Consider the following 17,514-nt stretch of genomic DNA (forward strand, 5'->3'; position numbering starts at 1 on the left):
TTCCGGAAAAGCAACGACGCTCTACTGTACAAAATCAGCCGCTATTCTGGAAAAACTATTCTGCTCCCGCTCGGGCATAAGTCCTTATTCCGGAACAGTGTTCCGGAAAAGGGCCAGTGTAGACAGCCCAGTAGTCTTTTCCGGAAAAAGCCCCGATTGCGAAAATGGCGATCGGGGCTCTTTTCCGGAAAAGCACGTCTACATTGGCCACAGACGCTTTTCCGGGAAGAGGGCTTTTCCGGAAAAGCAGCCTGCCAATGTAGACGCTCCTTTTCTGGAAAAACTGAAAACGGAATAGTATTCCGTTTTAAGCCGTTCCGGAAATTCATGCCAGTGTAGACACAGCCGGGGTGTTAGAGAGTGTAAGGGCTATGCTCACTCTTGTCCACCGTGAACAGTACCAAGGTAATACAACTCACCCTCAAGCACACAGGTGAGGTGGCATGAAGTCAATGACGAAACCTGGAGTAAATCCTGAGTAAGTCAATATTGATGTAATTTATATGCAGAAGGGACTGAAGAAGTGTAACAGAGCAGAAGAGTTACTTTACCTTATGCCTTTTTTTAATAATCTCCCATTAGCTGCATTTCCTGCTGCAACCCTTTCCAAATTCTTCCTTCCTTTCCACGAGCATAACAACCATTAAACTCTCCTTGTTGTTTCACCATATAACTGAGAATGAAATATGATCGTTGGTGGGTAAGAGGCAGCAACTCTGAGTCACAAAGTGTAGCTCACTCCATCTCACCCCATACATCTTAAAACCTCTCATAAACTTGTCATAATCTGATGGAGATGGGACAATACTAATTCTAAAAATCTCTTTATATAGGAGAAACAAAAACAGAAAACAGCTGTTCCATTTTCAGCGAGTGCTACAAAAAGCAATGTTAGTTTTCCTACTTTGCTGTCTCTGCAGATTTGCTACACTAATAAAAAGTCCTTTCCCAAAGCAATGTTGGCCTCAATTGAAAGATGCGTCTGTCTGTCTTTCTTTTTCTCAGTCACTGTGCTATATACAGTAAGCAGAAGCTATAGTAATACAAAAATAGTCGTATTTTTTTCAGTTCCCTCAACACCTAACCACAAGCTCCCAATAATAGCTGCTCAATAAAACCTGAGAAAATCAGTTAAGTGAATTGATTTTCCCCCATGAGCTAACTTTCACAAGGCAAACAGTGGAAAATAAAGAATAAAGAGAAAAATTATTTTAAAAAATTGTAGTGTGGTAAAATCCCTTATCATTACTGCAATCGCCATGCTTCATAGTTTCAAACAGAAATGATTTGTAGAGCATCTGTGACGGGGTGTGCATACTCTGCTCTGAACCAGGTGAGGTTAAAATTCTGTAGGCGGAAGAAGTGCCGCCCCTCCACCAAGACTGGGCATGCTTCAAATGCTGGGGTAGCCTAAAAGGGAGTAGCACAGCTCATTCTGGGCTGGCACCTGAGTATCCTATTCCAATTTGTGGGAACTGAGGCCTAGAGAGGTTAAGTTGTTTACCCAAGGTCATACAGTGAGTCAGTAGCAGAGTGAGAAATTAGTCCCGGGAGCCCTGACTTCTAGTCTCCCTGCTCTAACCAACTGACCGCTGTCTCTCTTTAATTATATGTGTCTTTTTCTTTACTGGTGGCTCCACTCCTCCTATTTGCAGAGGGTTTTATTTGTCATTTCATAAAGGGGTCATTGTCCCACTGCATCAGTGACTGTGATACAGCATAATCCAGTGTTACTTGAAAATAAAGAAACAATAAACTGCACAATTATGTTAACAAAGATGAACATTCTAATGGAGTATTGTTCAAGAGTTTGCTTTAATATTTCCTGTTTCCTGCTCTAAAGATTCCTGCCTCGAAATGCCTCTTCTAGAGAGGACCCTTTCCCCATTCCCCTTCTAGAGGTGTGAATGTTGAGACACCGATAGCTGTTTATTTTCCAAGGGGATCTTTGGATTTGCTGTTTTCTTTGGTAGATGTTCCCTTATGCACATTTTCTATTTGCAGAGTCTTGGGAGAAGTCTTTCCCTGTACCAAGGAGTTTTGAGGTTACAAGAAAATTGCTTCTGAGGACACAAATCTTCCAACCAACTCCCCTCCCCACAACGCACATGGATTAAACACGAGCCCATCGTTTATGACTCTGACCAAGTGGGATCCAGCCATACGCTAATCTGAACCATTTGGCAATTTTGTTTTCATCAAACTGTTCATCCTGGTATGATTTCCTCTTAACAACAGAATCTTAGGGAGAGGAGCTGGCCGCAAGGCAGCAGGGACCGGACCTTGATTCTGCACAGATGCAAGTCCTGATGCCTGTTCTTCGGGCACATTCAGAGTCCTACCTCTTTAGGATAACAAAGGGTCAGTTCCAATGTTCCCTCTAATTTTTTTCCCATTCGTATGCAGAATACATTTTGTTATGTGCACTGAGGCATGTTCAGATGTGCACCACCAATAGAAACACATGCTGCTAGCTGTGGGTGCTCTGCTAATCAGCTGGACGGCATTTGAATCTCTCTAGAGTGGCCACTCAAGGGCTCAGCTTGCAGGGACCACTGGTCAGTCCCATGTTCAGCCAGCTTTGCTGTGTCACAGCCACCATCTTGGCAGAAACACCAGGGATGGAAGCAGGGGTCTTTAGAACTGAAAATTTGAGCTAAAGATCTCAGGCTAGGGCTGAAACTGACTCAGACTCTTTGCAGCCTGGACATGGAGGGGAATCAATGAAACATGCTTCCCAGTGGGTCACATTCATTGGCTGCTGAGGATCCTTCCTCATTTCTCTCACTCGTTCTTTCTTTAACCTCAAAGGGCATGGCTCAAAGCCCAATGAAATCTACGCAAGGGCTGCCACCGATTACAATGAGCTTTCAGTTGGGCCCACAAGGACAGTAAAAGTCTCTCCCCCACTCACGTTGTTTTGCCAAGAGCCCCAGCGTATGGCCAGGGACACAGTGAAAAGTCACAAGAGACAATAAACACAGAAGCTTTGACACCATTTCCACAGTGCCTGTTTTCAATGCATTGCAGGGTTGATGAAGAAAGTTCATGGGTGTGTGATTCATGGTCCTTCGCTACATAGAATCCACCTGTGAATATAAAATTAGGACCTTTGAAAATAAAATAAACACAGACACCCTCCATACTTATACTCTCTTTTAGGTTTGTACAGCACCTAGCGCAGCGGAATCCTGGTCCAGAACTAGGTATCCTTACAGTAATGACAGCTAATAGTGGTCATGTACACTCAGCTGGAGTCCCCAGGTCACTCCTAGATATGAGACTGCCTTGCCTACGGATCCCCAGAGCTGAGGACACCAAACCCATTGCACTCTGTCCTTAAAAGTTTCACAAACTTGACTCCTTCACTGGCATCTCTCTGCCATGCTGGAGTGTGGAGGGAAAAAGGAAACAGTAACAGACCCCATTAGCAAACCCAAGCTATGACTTTGTGCATGGTCCTGCAGTGAGGGCAGGGGACTGGACTTGATGACCTCTTGAGGTCCCTTCCAGGTCTAGGACTCTAATCCCACTGCTGCCAAGTCCCCACAAAAGGCAATACATGAAGCCCGAGAGCTCCTTTCTGAATGAGGACTTCAGCCTGGAAGCCAGAGAGCAATCACAAGAAAAGGAGCTAACCAAACTTTCTGCTAGGGACTATTCGAGAAGGATGAGCAATAATCAGTATTGCTGCTTGCTGCTGGCGGCCTTGGTTTACCCACCCGGGTCATGGTTCACGTTGCTAGTGATTAGTTTCAGATTGTGCCTCTGCATCTGCACGGTCCTGCGAAAGCTTTGGGTCAGATGTGGCAATGTTGCCATTTGTGTGACTCAAACGGGGGAAAAAAAGCTGCATGTTTTACTACTTCTCGCAATAAATGAACAGAACCCTCTCCTATTAAATTTAACGAGCGCTTTGACTGCCTTGCGGCTTCTCTTTTGTTTAAAAAACAATAGGATTCCGAAGAATTGTTTTCCACGGTGTCTGAGGTTTTGAAGAAGAATGTTTCATGTCACTATGAAGCAACCAGAGTCATTAGAAAATAATCTCCGAGGTCTTCCTGCTTCTTTTATTTACTCGGAGAAGCTAGTGGTCAGAAAGAGAAATGGTCTTGTGTCAAGGTGCTAGATTGAGGCTCAGGACATCTGGATTCATTTTCCAGATGTACTGTGGGCTCCCTGTGACACCTTAGACAATTCAGTCTCCCAGAGCTCAGTTTCTTATCTGTGAAATGGGTAGAATAATGCTTCTCGTGCTTACAGGATGTACTGGACATTTGCTATTTGACATGGGTGTGGTGCTTATTCTATGGCGATGGGGAATTAATAAACACCTAGATAGCTAAGGTGGCTGAGGATCAAGGAAAGGGATGGCATTAAAGGTAAGGGTCCAGCAGGCTAATGAACCAGGTGAGACAGGAAAGAGGAGCACAGCTGCATCAGCTGGAATAAAAACATTGCTGCTTCCCATCTCTCCAGTCTGGACTCTGACTAAGACAAAAGATTTTGTCTCCACTTACGTAGAGCAAAGGAACTGACTTCCTGAACCTCAGGGAACCCCTCACGCTACGTGTGAAAATCCCTGTCCCAGAATGACGCTTGGAATGGAAACCGTTGCCCCCTTCATTTGTTCTCTGTCTCTGCCCCTCTATTTTCTGCCTTCTATGGCTTGATCTAGTGCCACTGAAGTCAGTGCGAGCTTTCAAGCTCAAAAGGAGCAAGCTCAGACTCCAGCTTTATGGGTACGTCTACACTGCAAGCTTATTTTGGAAAAAGCTTTTCCTGAAGATATCTTCCTGAATAGCTTATTTTGAAATAGAGCATCCACACTGCAGGGAAGCCTGCAAATTACTCTGAGGCAGGCTCCCTTAATTAGACACACTATCTCAATTTAGAGCCCCAGGAGACGCTGGGGAGGAATAACTTAGAATGGTCCTGGGGAGGAGCTATTTTGACATAGCAGCAGTGGGAGGGCCCACACACTCTGTTGAAAGAGCTTTTCCGGAAGAGGCCTTATTCCTTGTGGAATGAGGTTTACTGTCGTCAGAAAAATCCCTCCCTTATTTCAAATTCCTTTTAAATATCGCAGTTGCGGTGTGGACACTAGTATTATTTTTCCAGGATAATGGTCATTATTCTAGAATAACAGGGCAGTGTAGACGCACTATTAAACTAAACAAACACACTGTGACAGGGCCAAGCCAGAGGGTTATGGGTGAAGAGTAGAAGGGGAGTATATTAGCCCCAGATTAAATAGATTCCTATTCCTGAAGTAAACTAACAAGGGCTATTCCAGAACAAACAGCAACTTGCCAGGATCAGTTAGGGCAGACAGGCCAATTAAGGCACCTGGGGTCAAGTAGGAGGTTTCCAGAATCAAGTGAGCCAGGCTGATCGGGACAACAGGAGCCAATGAAGAACCAGATGAGACTGGCTAAAAAGGGCTTCCCTTCTGTTAGCTCACTGTGCGCAAGGAGCTGGGGAGAGATGGTGCTGTGGAAGGTTTGGGAGGAACAAGCACTAGCTGGCACCCAGAGGAAGAGTAAGGAAGGTGTTGGACAGGGCAGTGGGGAAGTGGCCAAGGAATCATGGCTGTCACCTAGCTGAGACTGGGGACAAAGCAGGCAGCTGCTATCACAGGGTCCGTGGGCCAGAACCCAGAGTAGAGGGTGGGCCCAGGTTCCCCCTACATCCAACTCCCATTACGCTGTGGGGGAGCTGATCCCGACAGTGGAACGCCCCATAGGAGAAGGACTAATTTGGGAAAGGATCTGTCCTGTCCCCAAATCACTTGGAGGGGAAGCAGAGACTATGGGGTTTTATAGCCTCTCCTTCCCCCATGCTGGCTAATGACAAGGGTGGCTAAATAAATGGCAAACTTGTGCCCTGCAGAAAGTGTCTAAACTTAAAGCTGCCGTGAGCCTCAGCCCGCTTGAAAGCACAGGGCCCACCAAGGCAGGGGAAAAGCTTCGTCAGAACAGGCATTTATTAAACATTTCAAGTAATCCAGAACAGCCATAGCATGAATCCAGCTAAGCCAGTTACATGCGGTATTATTACAGATCAGCCCCACCTCCTTCATAGCCACATGGGAATTTAACTAAACCAGTTAAAAGTGGGTTAATTAAACTGGCGCACGGCTGTGTGTAGACATAACCTTAACCAAAGCCTGTGAGTAGAATTCACAGCCATTACTACCAGCAGGAACAGTGACAATCGGGGTCTTTTGATCACTTCTCCAAATACAGGAACAAACCATTCTCACAACAGTTGAACTAAATGAATACAGGAACATTCTAACTCCTCTGTGGTTGGCACAATATTTCCACGAGTCAGCCTCGCAAGCCAGAAAGCAAAGTGCCTTGCTCAAGGGTGTGGTTCGAGGACTTCTGGCTTTCTGAAATGGCTGAGTTAGGCACAGTTTCCCTCACCATAAAATTGGAGTTTTTAAAGATGCCTACGGGCTTGAGTTTGGATCACAGCCTGTGCTGAATTTGAGAGAGGGTCGGATCAAAGGACGAACTGAGTCATTTAGCCAGTTTGCGTCCATCCTGAGATGCTGGCCATTAGAGAGACTGCTGTAAGGCAGTTTTGGATATGGGAGACATCCCTTTTAATAGCTTTGTTTTCATTAGGATTTCATGGGAATTAAAATTATAGCCCTAATTCTTCAGTGATTTCTTTTTTCAATAGGCACATGCCTGATTTGGATAAAACATGGAAGCTGACATTTCAGCCTCTCCAAGCTGGTCCAAGCAGGTTGTTTCAATCATATCTTTCATAACTCGTTAATTTCCAGCCCATTCAGATGGCATTTCCATCCTGGTTGGAGGCTCGTTGTATAATGCAGTTGGATTATATTGGAAACATGCCCCTTATGGTTGATTTCACAATGAATCTGATGGAAATTAGCTTTGTTTAAATATTTTGATCACCCTGGGCACAGGCTTGGGCTAGCCAAAACAGGAAGTCAGTTCTCTTTCTGAATACTGAACCAGGAAATTGGGGAAATTCAGTCAGATACACACCAACAGGAAAATTCTCTGTGTCATAACTGTCTACAGCTTCTTGCACTCTGACCATTAAAGGCTCGTTCTGCTCAGAGGCAGATCCTCAAAGGGATTTCGAGTCCTAACTTCCGTTGATTTTGGTAGGAGTTAGGAGCCAAAATATCTTTGAGGATCTGGGCTTAAATCCCTGGGAGGCTCTGCATATCCAGATTATCTAACGATATTTTAATTGTAGCCAATGATTTAACCACTAGACATTTCTGTGCTGTATAGAGGGTTTAAACCTGTTAATCCAGAGAGAGAAAGTTGGTATTCAAGCAGTGTGGAAGCCTGGTTATTTGTGTCTGTCTCAACTTCTCTGTGATTCATATTATGCCAAGTTTTCATCTATGGGTGCACCGCCATAGTTATGTTATGTAGTGCGAAATACTATGCTAGAGAGAGCTGACCTCTGTTAGCAGGCCAGACTTCCAGAGCCTTGTTCCAGATAAAGGCAAACTCTCATGGGATGGGAGCAGGGGAGGATAAGAGTTTTGCGGGGCCCAGGAGAGCACAATTTCATGGGGCTCCCCTTTGGAGAAAAAATAGAAAAAAGGCGTCGAATGCGCAAATTGAAGGCTATTTTCATATTAAATGTGAATTGGGTAAATTTGATAGAAACTTAATTTAGTTGGATAATTTAATTTTAATTATATTGTAAGTCATTCTTAAACAAAATTCTGCATTAATAATTAAAAATTTTCATTTGCATTTAAGTCTCCTCCCCCTCCTGCCTCACTCTCTTTCTCTTCTCCTCCTCCTCCTCCTTCTGACTCACTCTCTCTCTTTCTTTTCTCCTCTCCCTCCTCCTTCGTGTCTCCTCCCCCTCATGCCTCACTCTCTCTCCTTCGTGTCTCCTCCCCCTCATGCCTCACTCTCTCTTTCTCTTCTCCTCCTCCTCCTCCTTCTGACTCACTCTCTCTCTTTCTTTTCTCCTCTCCCTCCTCCTTCGTGTCTCCTCCCCCTCATGCCTCACTCTCTCTCCTTCGTGTCTCCTCCCCCTCATGCCTCACTCTCTCTCCTTCTCTTCTCCTCCTCCTCCTCCTGCCTCACTCTCTCTTTCTCTTCTCCTTAGTCCTCCCCCTCCTGCCTCTCACTCGCGGAGCCCAAATGGCCATTTGGGCCCCGCGTGGCATCCTAGCTGAGCGCAGAACTCAGCCGAGTGCCATGGCGGGAGGGGAAGGAGAGCGGGGCAGTGATGTACATGGTCAGGGGATGGGACCTGGAGCCTCTGTCATGCCCTTCACCTCCCGCCCCCTGGCCGTGTACATCACCACCCTGCCCTCCTTTGCCTCCCACCATGGTGCTCGGCTGAGTTATGTGCCACTCAGCCGGGATGCCAAGCAGGAGCAAGGATCGGCGTGGGGCCTATTGCAGCACGGGGCCCGGGGCAGCCACCCCACTTGCCCTGCCCTATATCTGCCCTGCCCTATAAACTCCTGCTGGATGGGAGTTTGGATTGGATACATACTTGAATGCTAGGATCAGAGACAGGCACAAACTAATATATTCAGGGCATTTGAACTCCAGATCTGAATGTGAAGGAAAGACAGAAGTCCTGACTCTCCCACTCAATCATGTGGAATATGACAACAATTTCCTCCAAAGAAGCAGATCTTTCACTGGGATATTATGGGAGCTGTCGTTCACAAACCCTTAATGATCAGGAAAGAATGCTGGCCAGCAAATAGAGTATATTTTACTTGTGGTACTACATACACAGACACAAACACACTGTCTAAGTCTGCTTTGCACCCAAGTAGATCAGTATAAGACCCTTCTTCCCCTTTCTGTTCTCTTGAAATCCCCTTTCCCTCCAACAAGACAATTCCTCTCCATCACCTTGAGAGCACTGATTTTTGTACAGCTCTGACATGACTTCCCTTTGAATTTTCTCAGACCCTACGTGGGAGGTGTGTTAAAACAGGGATGAAAACTGTAGCAAGGGAAGGAGGTGGGAGTTGTTTTCTTTTTGTGAAATAGGAGGTGAGTTCAGAAAAAAGAAAGGTCCCATAAATAAAGCTATTTTTATACTGGTATAGGAAGGGGAAACAATAACCTGTCCCCTTACCTTATTCTCTCCCCCCACACTCTCCTTCCCAAAATATACTCTATCCTAACACCATTGGTGAAAGTAACTTAGTATTCTTACAGGTACTGTCCTATTGAAACCCGGGGCACTGCCAACTCTTTAAATAGCTCCCTGCTGGCCGTTGCCAGAGTTCAGCCACCTCTTGCTAGAGCCGTGCACCAGGGCGCACATGCTTACTTTCACTTCTGCCTTACATACAGTCCCAATCCTGTTCAAATGACCTTGCAAGAAATGCATAATCACTGCAATGCTCTGCAAGGGTATGTCTAGACTGCACCCCTCTGCCGGTAGAGTGATGCAGATTAGGCAGGTCGAAATTGCTAATGAAGTGGGGATTTGATATCCCATTAACTTAAAAAAGGCCGCAGCTTTTTTTCAGCATGGAGCTTTGTCGGAGAAAAGCGGCAGTCTAGAGGGGGATCTTTCACTAAAGAAAGCATTTTCCAACAGATCCTGTATACCTTGTTTTATGAGGCATAAGGGATCTATTGGAAAAGGCTTTCTTCAGCGAAAGATTCCCCTCTAGACTGCCACTTTTTTCCAACAAAGCTCCATGCTGAAAAAAAGCGGCAGCCATTTTTATACTAACGAAGCGCGGGATATTTAAATCCCCCTTCATTAGCAATTTCGACCTGCTTAATCTGCATCCCTCTGCTGGCAGACGGGTGCAGTCTAGACATACCCCAAATGTCCTGCCCTAGCACTAAATCAACTGGAGGGAGGGTTTGCTTTCTCTGGTTATATCTACACTAGCCCCCTAGTTCAAACTAGGGAGGCTAATGTAGGCATTCAAAGCTGCAAATCAAGCCCGGGATTTAAATATCCTCCTGGAATGAGGTTTAAAAGATAGTTCGAACTAGGGCTTTCTTTCGAACTACCAGGTCCCTGCCGCGTGTAGACGTGGGCAGTTTGTCCGGACTTGTAAATTTCAAAAATGGCGACTGAACGGGAAGATTCAAATCAAGCGTGGGATATTTAAATCCCAGGCTTGATTTGCAACTTCGAATGCATACATTAGCCTCCCTAGTTCGAACTAGGGGACTAGTGTAGACATACCCTCTGGGGCTATGTCTACACTACAGAGTTTTTTTGGAAAACTGGCTGTTTTTCTGAAAAAAACCTCATTTACGTCCACACTGCAATCACGTTCTTCTGAAAGAAAATCAAAAGACTAGAGGGGTTTTCCCAACATCAGTAAACTCTTTCTACAAGAAAGAAGCCTTTTTCCGAAAGAGCTGTTTCAGAAACAGGTGTGTGTGGACGGAGAGGAGGGAGTTCTTTCGAAAGAAGAGAAAAGATGAAAAAGCACAGGTGCCCTGGTGGCCACTCGTCCATAGTAATCACAGCTTAAATGCGAGTTAGTGTCCATTCAGTGTGGACACTATCTTTCGAAAAAACAGCTTACATTTTTGATTCGCTTTTGCAGTGTGGATACTCTCTTTCAGAAGTTTTTCTGGAAGATCTCTTGTCAGAAAAGCTTCTTCCAAAAGAAGCCTGCAGTCTAGACATAGCCTTTTTCTGACTCTTTCCAGCACCCCTCCTCCAGTTTCTTTCTTTCTTTCTTTCTTTCTTTCTTTCTTTCTTTCTTTCTTTCTTTCTTTCTTTCTTTCTTTCTTTCTTTCTTTCTTTCTTTCTTTCTTTCTTTCTTTCTTCAGTAAGATCACAAATGATCCACTGAGTGATTTAATAGCTTCTGGGTGAAATGAAAACATGTCTCATAATTCAAACAGCTGGAATATATAATACATAGGTCTTCTGAATGAGCTCTCAGTTGGAGGAGGAGAAAAGGGAAAGAGAGAGTGTGTGTGTGTCCTAAAATGTTCAGTGGACAAGGAACGGGTAGAGAATGTCAGACAGGAACTGGGGTGGTGGAGGGAGTATATTTCCCAGAGGAAGATGAATGAACTGGGACTGGACACACACAGATCTACAGTTTGGGGGTTGGTTAGCAAAAGAAAATGTTAAAATATACAAAGGAAAGAAAAGCCCCTCTCAAGAGGAGACAGCATCAATTAAGGTCTGTCCTTCTCTAGCAGTCTGAAATCAGACATTGTCAGAGGGGGCTTTAAACAATATTTTCTTTGTAGCAGCCGCTAGCCGTCTATTCTTCCTAGGACTGGCAGTATGAGAGCATGGGCGGGAGGCAAGGGGGATTTCGGAGATCTGTGGGGCTGGAGGGGAATTAGAAACAGCCCAAGCACAGATTTCCCCTTAGACCTTAGAAAATCAACATGCACGCTGGAGGATTGACTTAAGGCCTTTTGTGAGGGCTGGAGGAGATGAATTTAAATCCCACATTTCAAGGCAAGATAACATTTTCTCTAGGGAGTGCAGAGTGTTTGCATTCCATTTATCAGGCTGGAAGGGAAAGGGGTGGATAACTTTGTGTCCTGGGCATCACCTCCTTCTGCCGTTTTTGACACACATTGAAGATCCACCCGAGATGAATCTACTCTAATTCCCCCACCCCCCCCCAAGAGTCAACTCTGTTGTGGTGAGAGTTTCTGCAGAGAAGTCATTCCACTGCAAGTTTTTCCAGGTATAAAACCCCACCCGAACCAAGCTTTAAAGACCCAAATCTCCAGTCCATAACACTCTTTTAGACTGGTGTAATTCTGGGGGTTTCAGACTCTGAGTCAATGAAACTGGAACAAATCCTTCAGAATTTGGATCTTAAAAAAAGTCTATACAATATAACAAAGAATAACATCCCTGGCCTAGAATTCTAAGGTAGTTCAATACACACACACACACACACACACACACACACACACACACACACACACACACACACACCACAGCAACAAAGCACCTAAAGAAAGAACCTCACTCTTAAGTTCCATAGTTCTAAAAAACATTGTGTAAGGTCCTATCATTTCCCGCCTTATTCAATTCTACAGTTGTCCCTAGGGGTGTGTCTAGACTACCTAGTTTTGTCGACAAAAGTGGACTTTTGTCGACAAAACTATACCAGCGTCTACACTACCGCTGAGTTCTGTCGACATAACGTCGACAGAACTCCGCGGTTTTGTCGACGCTGGTATACCTCATTTTACGAGGCAAAACACCTTCTGTCGACAGAGTTCTGTCGACAGAAGGTGTTATTGCCTGTAACACTGCGTCCAGACTACGGAGTTCTGTCGACAAAGCGGCTTGCTTTGTCGACAGAACTCCATGTGTCTGGACGCTCTTTGTCGACGGAAGTTTTGTCGACAGTATCTGTCGACAAAACTTCCGTCGACAAAACGTGGTAGTCTAGACGTACCCTAAGGGGCTACCAGCATGCATCACCAGCCAGTGGGGACCCAGTTGTAACCTTCAGCTTTTCCTTCCAAGACACCACCACCACAGAATGTGAAATTGGCGAGGTTTGCGCAGCTCTGGTTAGAGGCAGATTCTGACTTTAAGAGCTGGACAACACCAACTCTGTTTCCATTTATATTTTACCACGTCATGCCAACTTTTAGTCCACTCTAGGTCTGTGAATATTAGAGTAACCTCAATGGAAGAATGTGTCCAAGGCCCACTCTTTAGTTGGTATTGCGGAAATGACTTCAACAGCCCCTGAAAATTTGGTCTTAAGGGCACAGCAGCAATGGACACAGAGGTTGGTTGGAGCTCATTTTGCTACCCTGATTAGGGTTCATGCCTTCTCTCCCGTGCTTGTATCTTGTCATCCCTGTATTTCACAGAAATAACAACCCTTCTTCCCGGATGTTAGAGGATGACCCACCTCAGTAAATAGTTTCCCTCATGCAACATTGCCTCTGGATGAGATGGGAGGCTTCTGCACATGTATTTCTGTTTTCTTTCCCATGTGTCTTCTTCTGTCACCTCTCATCTGGAAGCAGCCTTCTGCCAAATTGTCCCCTTTCTCAAGGCTCTGAGGTGGATCCTGAATGCAGGTAGCTCCATCCCCGTGCAAAATGAGCCCTCCTCAACTGGAAGCACCAAACACCATATTGGATGCTCTCATCTGGTCCCCTGCCTGTCGTCAAATTCTTCTTTCCAGTCAGCACCACCTGCAGCATGGACTCCTGCTTTCCTTGCACTCCTGAAGGCTTCGTCTTCTTCCCCATTAAGATGGCCCCGGCTGAGTCAAATGGCTGCATTGGCAGCACAGCCTGCTAGCCCATGTGCGTTCTATCTGATCCAGCTATAACCAGGTGATCTCTCCAGGCTTCCGTGCTCTGCTGTCAGGCAAAGCACGGGAGCCGTCCACAGGCAGTTCCTTGCTCTTGTGCCTCCCTGGAGCAAGGTAGGAAATAGGCAGCAGGCATCTCTGGTGTTACTAGATGCTGTGACACTTTTACAAGGATTAATGTCAGCTCAAAGTTGTGAGGACTGGAAAGAAAATATTTATAGCTTGAGACCATGCAAAGCTGTTTCCTCTGCTTAGTTATTGGATCTTCAAATTGAGATAACCCATGTGTCTCATCAGAGGACGGTGCTCTCCCCAGACCTAGCCATGCCTGCCAGGAAACGAGAACAGACTGCACATACAGGAATCCTAAAACCCACAGTGCAGCAGCAATCCACAAGCAGTGACAAATGGATCGTGCACAGTTGAAGCGAGTCCAACAGGGTTAAACATTGACAGTTAACATAATGGATACAGCTAGAAAACTCCTAGACTCAATCTCTTGCAGTTCTGGATGGTGACCGTTACCAGGGATTGGATAGCCATTTTGGATACAGGAAAAATCAAACTGAACATCACCCAGAGCTAGATTCCAGCTCAGAAGCTCTTACTGTTTACTTTGGATAATAAACTCCAGCAATCTTTTAGACCACTCCAGAGCCAAGGCAAGTCAGTGGAAAACTGTGAGAAAACCCATAGGGCCAGATCCTTAGATTGGGTCTATCAGAGCCACTGCATTGACTTAAATTGATCGACACCCTCCATTCACACCAGTTTAGAAGCTGGCTTAAAGGGATCCGCCTCCTCCAAAGGGCTGCAAGAACCAGAGCAAATGAGTGCAAAAGAGAGACGGAGGGCTGCCAAAATAATCTTTGCAATGCGGCTGTTTTGTGATTTTGGGTGTTGAGATGAGGAGGAGTGTTGCAGGCCTGCTCACAGCTTCACATGGTGTGAAGAGAAAAGATTAGCTCATCTTTCAATGACAGACAGGAGGTTGGCCGGGTTTTTTTTCACACACATCACCTTTCCCAAGGGAGAGATAAATTAAACCCTTGTCTGTGTGAAGCAATAAGTGTCACTTATCAAATGCAAACTCTCTGCCTTCAAGTCAGCACTTCTCTAGAATGACAAGCAGCTGGAGTGAGACAGCAGCACAATAAGCCATTGAGCGTAAAAGGGGAGAAAGTTCATTGCCACAGGGCAGTGTTATAGGTCATGCTAAAGTTTAGGAAAGGTAATTAGAAGCCTCATATAATCTGTTCCTGTCACGTCTAGGCAGTAATGGAAAACGGGCCTGCATAGCCAAAGAAAAACATTTGCTATAGGAGTTTAATATACTCACAGAGACCCTTGTTACCTCAGAACATGAGGCGTTTCCAATGTAATCCCCTAACCGTGAAAGACTGTGAGAAATGTTCACCTTTCAAAACCTGTTCAGCATGCAGGCTTTGCAAATTCCATTGCACAACAAACCTGTGAAATTTAATGGAAGCTTAATGGAGAGAGGGGGGTTGCAAAAAAAACAAAAACAAAAACCATTTTGGAGAAAAATTGACTCATGTTCACTTTGAAATGGTCCTGTTTCAAAGCAAAATAAAACTCATTTTCTTTAAATGTATTCCATTAGGCTAGGTCTTCACTGTGAGATCTTCAGGCAGAAAACATGGGTTTTTTGTGCAAAATGGGGTTTTTGCCCCCAAAAAAGTCCATGTTGCTTCTCTTTGCACAAAAACCCCTTGCGCGAAAAGAAATGGCAGAAAATATGCTAATGAGATCATGACTCATTCTAATGAGTCCCTCATTAGCATATTTTCTGCCAGAAGATCTCGCAGTGAAGACCTAGCCTTAGGGTACGTCTACACAGCATGCTTATTTCAAAATCATAGAATCATAGAATAATAGGACTGGAAGGGACCTCGAGAGGTCATCGAGTCCAGCCCCCCGCCCTCAAGGCAGGACCAAGCTCCGTCTAAACCATCCCTGACAGATGTCTATCTAACCTGTTCTTAAATATCTCCAGAGAGGGAGATTCCACCACCTCCCTTGGCAATTTATTCCAATATTTGACCACCCTGACAGTTAGGAATTTTTTCCTAATGTCCAATCTAAACCTCCCCTGCTGCACTTCAAGCCCATTACTCCTTGTCCTGTCCTCAGAAACCAAGAGGAACAAATTTTCTCCTTCCTCCTTGTGACACCCTTTTAGATATTTGAAAACCGCTATCATGTCCCCCCTTAATCTTCTTTTTTCCAAACTAAACAAGCCCAGTTCATGAAGCCTGGCTTCATAGGTAACGTTCTCTAAACCTTTGAATGAATTATTCTGGAATATTTCAAAATGGCACATCTACACTGCAGGGAAGCTTCAAAATTAGTCTGAGGCAGGCTTCCCTAATGTAGACGCGCTATCTTGAGTTAGAGCCCTAGGAGGCACTGAGGAGGAATAACTTAGAATGGCCCCGTTGAGGAGCTTGTCGTACTTTCGTTTCATACCTCAGTAACTTCGGTACCTTCGGTGGTCTGAACTGTCAGTGTCAGCATCGTTTGGCCCCCGTCATCCTGACGTGCTCCTGACAGGATCTCTACTCCGTCGGTGATGATAAACTTACTACAGGGCTATTTTGAAATAGCAGCCGTGGAGTGTCTACACAGGCCTTATTTTGAAATACCTATTTTGGAATAGGCGTTATTCCTCGTACAATGAGGTTTACGGATTTTAGAATAAGCTGTCTGTTATTTTGAAATTATTTGGAAATAATGGAATGACTGTATAGAGGCTTACTTTGTTATTTCGAAATAACACTAGTTATCTCAAAATAACAGTACAGTGTAGATGCACTTAGAGATTAATTTTTACACTAAAGAAATGAGGAGGTTGGTGCATTTGCTTGCTTCAGTGAGATGGTGGAAAATGTTGTGGATCTAGTATTGTCAGAAGCAAAACTGTGACTATTTTGGCAAAACTAGTTGCCAAAAGAAAGCGCCCAGTTCCATCATTTCACACATGCTTTTGAGGCCTTAATCATGCAAGTTGTTCCTGGGACTCAGAACCCTGCACTTGAAAGATATGACTGAAGTCTCCAAAATGTGTCATTTTGATGACACTTTTCTTTTGCTGTATTTTGATGTTTTAAATTATCAACATTCTCATTAAAATTTTTTTTTTGACCAACTGTGATTCTGGTTGAAAAAATTCTAAATTAGGAGCAGATACCATTTTTTGTGAAATGTCAAGAGTTTGACCAAATAATGGATCATGAAAAAAGTGGATTCACTCTATTTATTTCAGTGGTATTAAGTAGGGAACAGGTACCCTCTGAGATTGAACTCATTGAAGAGTCAGGACCATAGTCCACAAAGACCCAAAGGTACTGGTAGTTATACTCTGACAGCTGTGTCTAGACTGGCAAGATTTTGCGCAAAAGCGACTGCTTTTGTGCAAAAACTTGCCAGCTGTCTACACTGGCTATTTGAATTTGTGCAAGAGCACCGACTTTGTAATGTACAAAATCAGTGCTTCTTGCACAAATACTTTCACACTCCCACTTGGGAAAAAGCCCTCTTGCACAAGAATACTTGCGCAAGAGGGCCAGTGTAGACAGGGAAGAACTGTTTTGTGCAAAAAAGCCCCGATGGCTAAAATGGCGATCGGGGCTTTCTTGCGCAAAATTGCGTCTAGATTGGCCACGGATGCTTTTGCGCAAAAGCATCCGTGCCAATCTAGACGCACTTTTGCAGAAATACTTTTAACGGAAAAACTTTTCCATTAAAAGTATTTCTGCAAAATCATGCCAGTCTAGACGCAGCCTGACTAGTATATCATAGCAGGTACCAGCACTACCCAGCCAAGTGCACATCTAAGCCGGCAATAAAATGAAACCAAAATGTTACAGCCCTCTGAAGACTAAACTGTAACTATCCAATTACGGTTCTGCTGTATTTGCTGTCATGCCAAGTGCAATATTTTGGTTTGGGTTTTTCTTTTAATAAGCGAAGACAATAGCTGGAGGTGTTATATCACAGAGAGGTGACAACGCCTGAGGTAATCTAGCAGAGCTGGGGGAAACTGTTATTCTGGTATCACGGCCTGCTGTGAATGCTTGACACATGCCATATGCAGTGGGGGCAACAACAAGCAAGCTTGTTTCTTGAATATGAAGAAAAGTGGAAAAAATCTGGGAAAAAAACCTAAGCAGTGAAAAGAAAATAGATCTGGATTTTTCTTCATCTGC

At 44.6% G+C, this 17,514-nt stretch overlaps 1 long non-coding RNA gene across 1 annotated transcript in view; it reads right to left on the reverse strand.

Moving 5' to 3' along the window:
• Positions 1 to 226: 226 nt before the first annotated feature.
• Positions 227 to 17,514, reverse strand: part of LOC142819366 (uncharacterized) — a 38,891-nt gene continuing 21,603 nt past the window's right edge. Inside the window, exon 3 of the long non-coding RNA XR_012897243.1 lies at positions 227 to 3,089. This is a non-coding gene — a long non-coding RNA (uncharacterized LOC142819366). The remainder of the gene's footprint in view (positions 3,090 to 17,514) is intronic.

Source organism: Pelodiscus sinensis, chromosome 22 (assembly GCF_049634645.1).
Source record: "Pelodiscus sinensis isolate JC-2024 chromosome 22, ASM4963464v1, whole genome shotgun sequence".
NCBI lineage: Eukaryota > Metazoa > Chordata > Testudines > Trionychidae > Pelodiscus > Pelodiscus sinensis.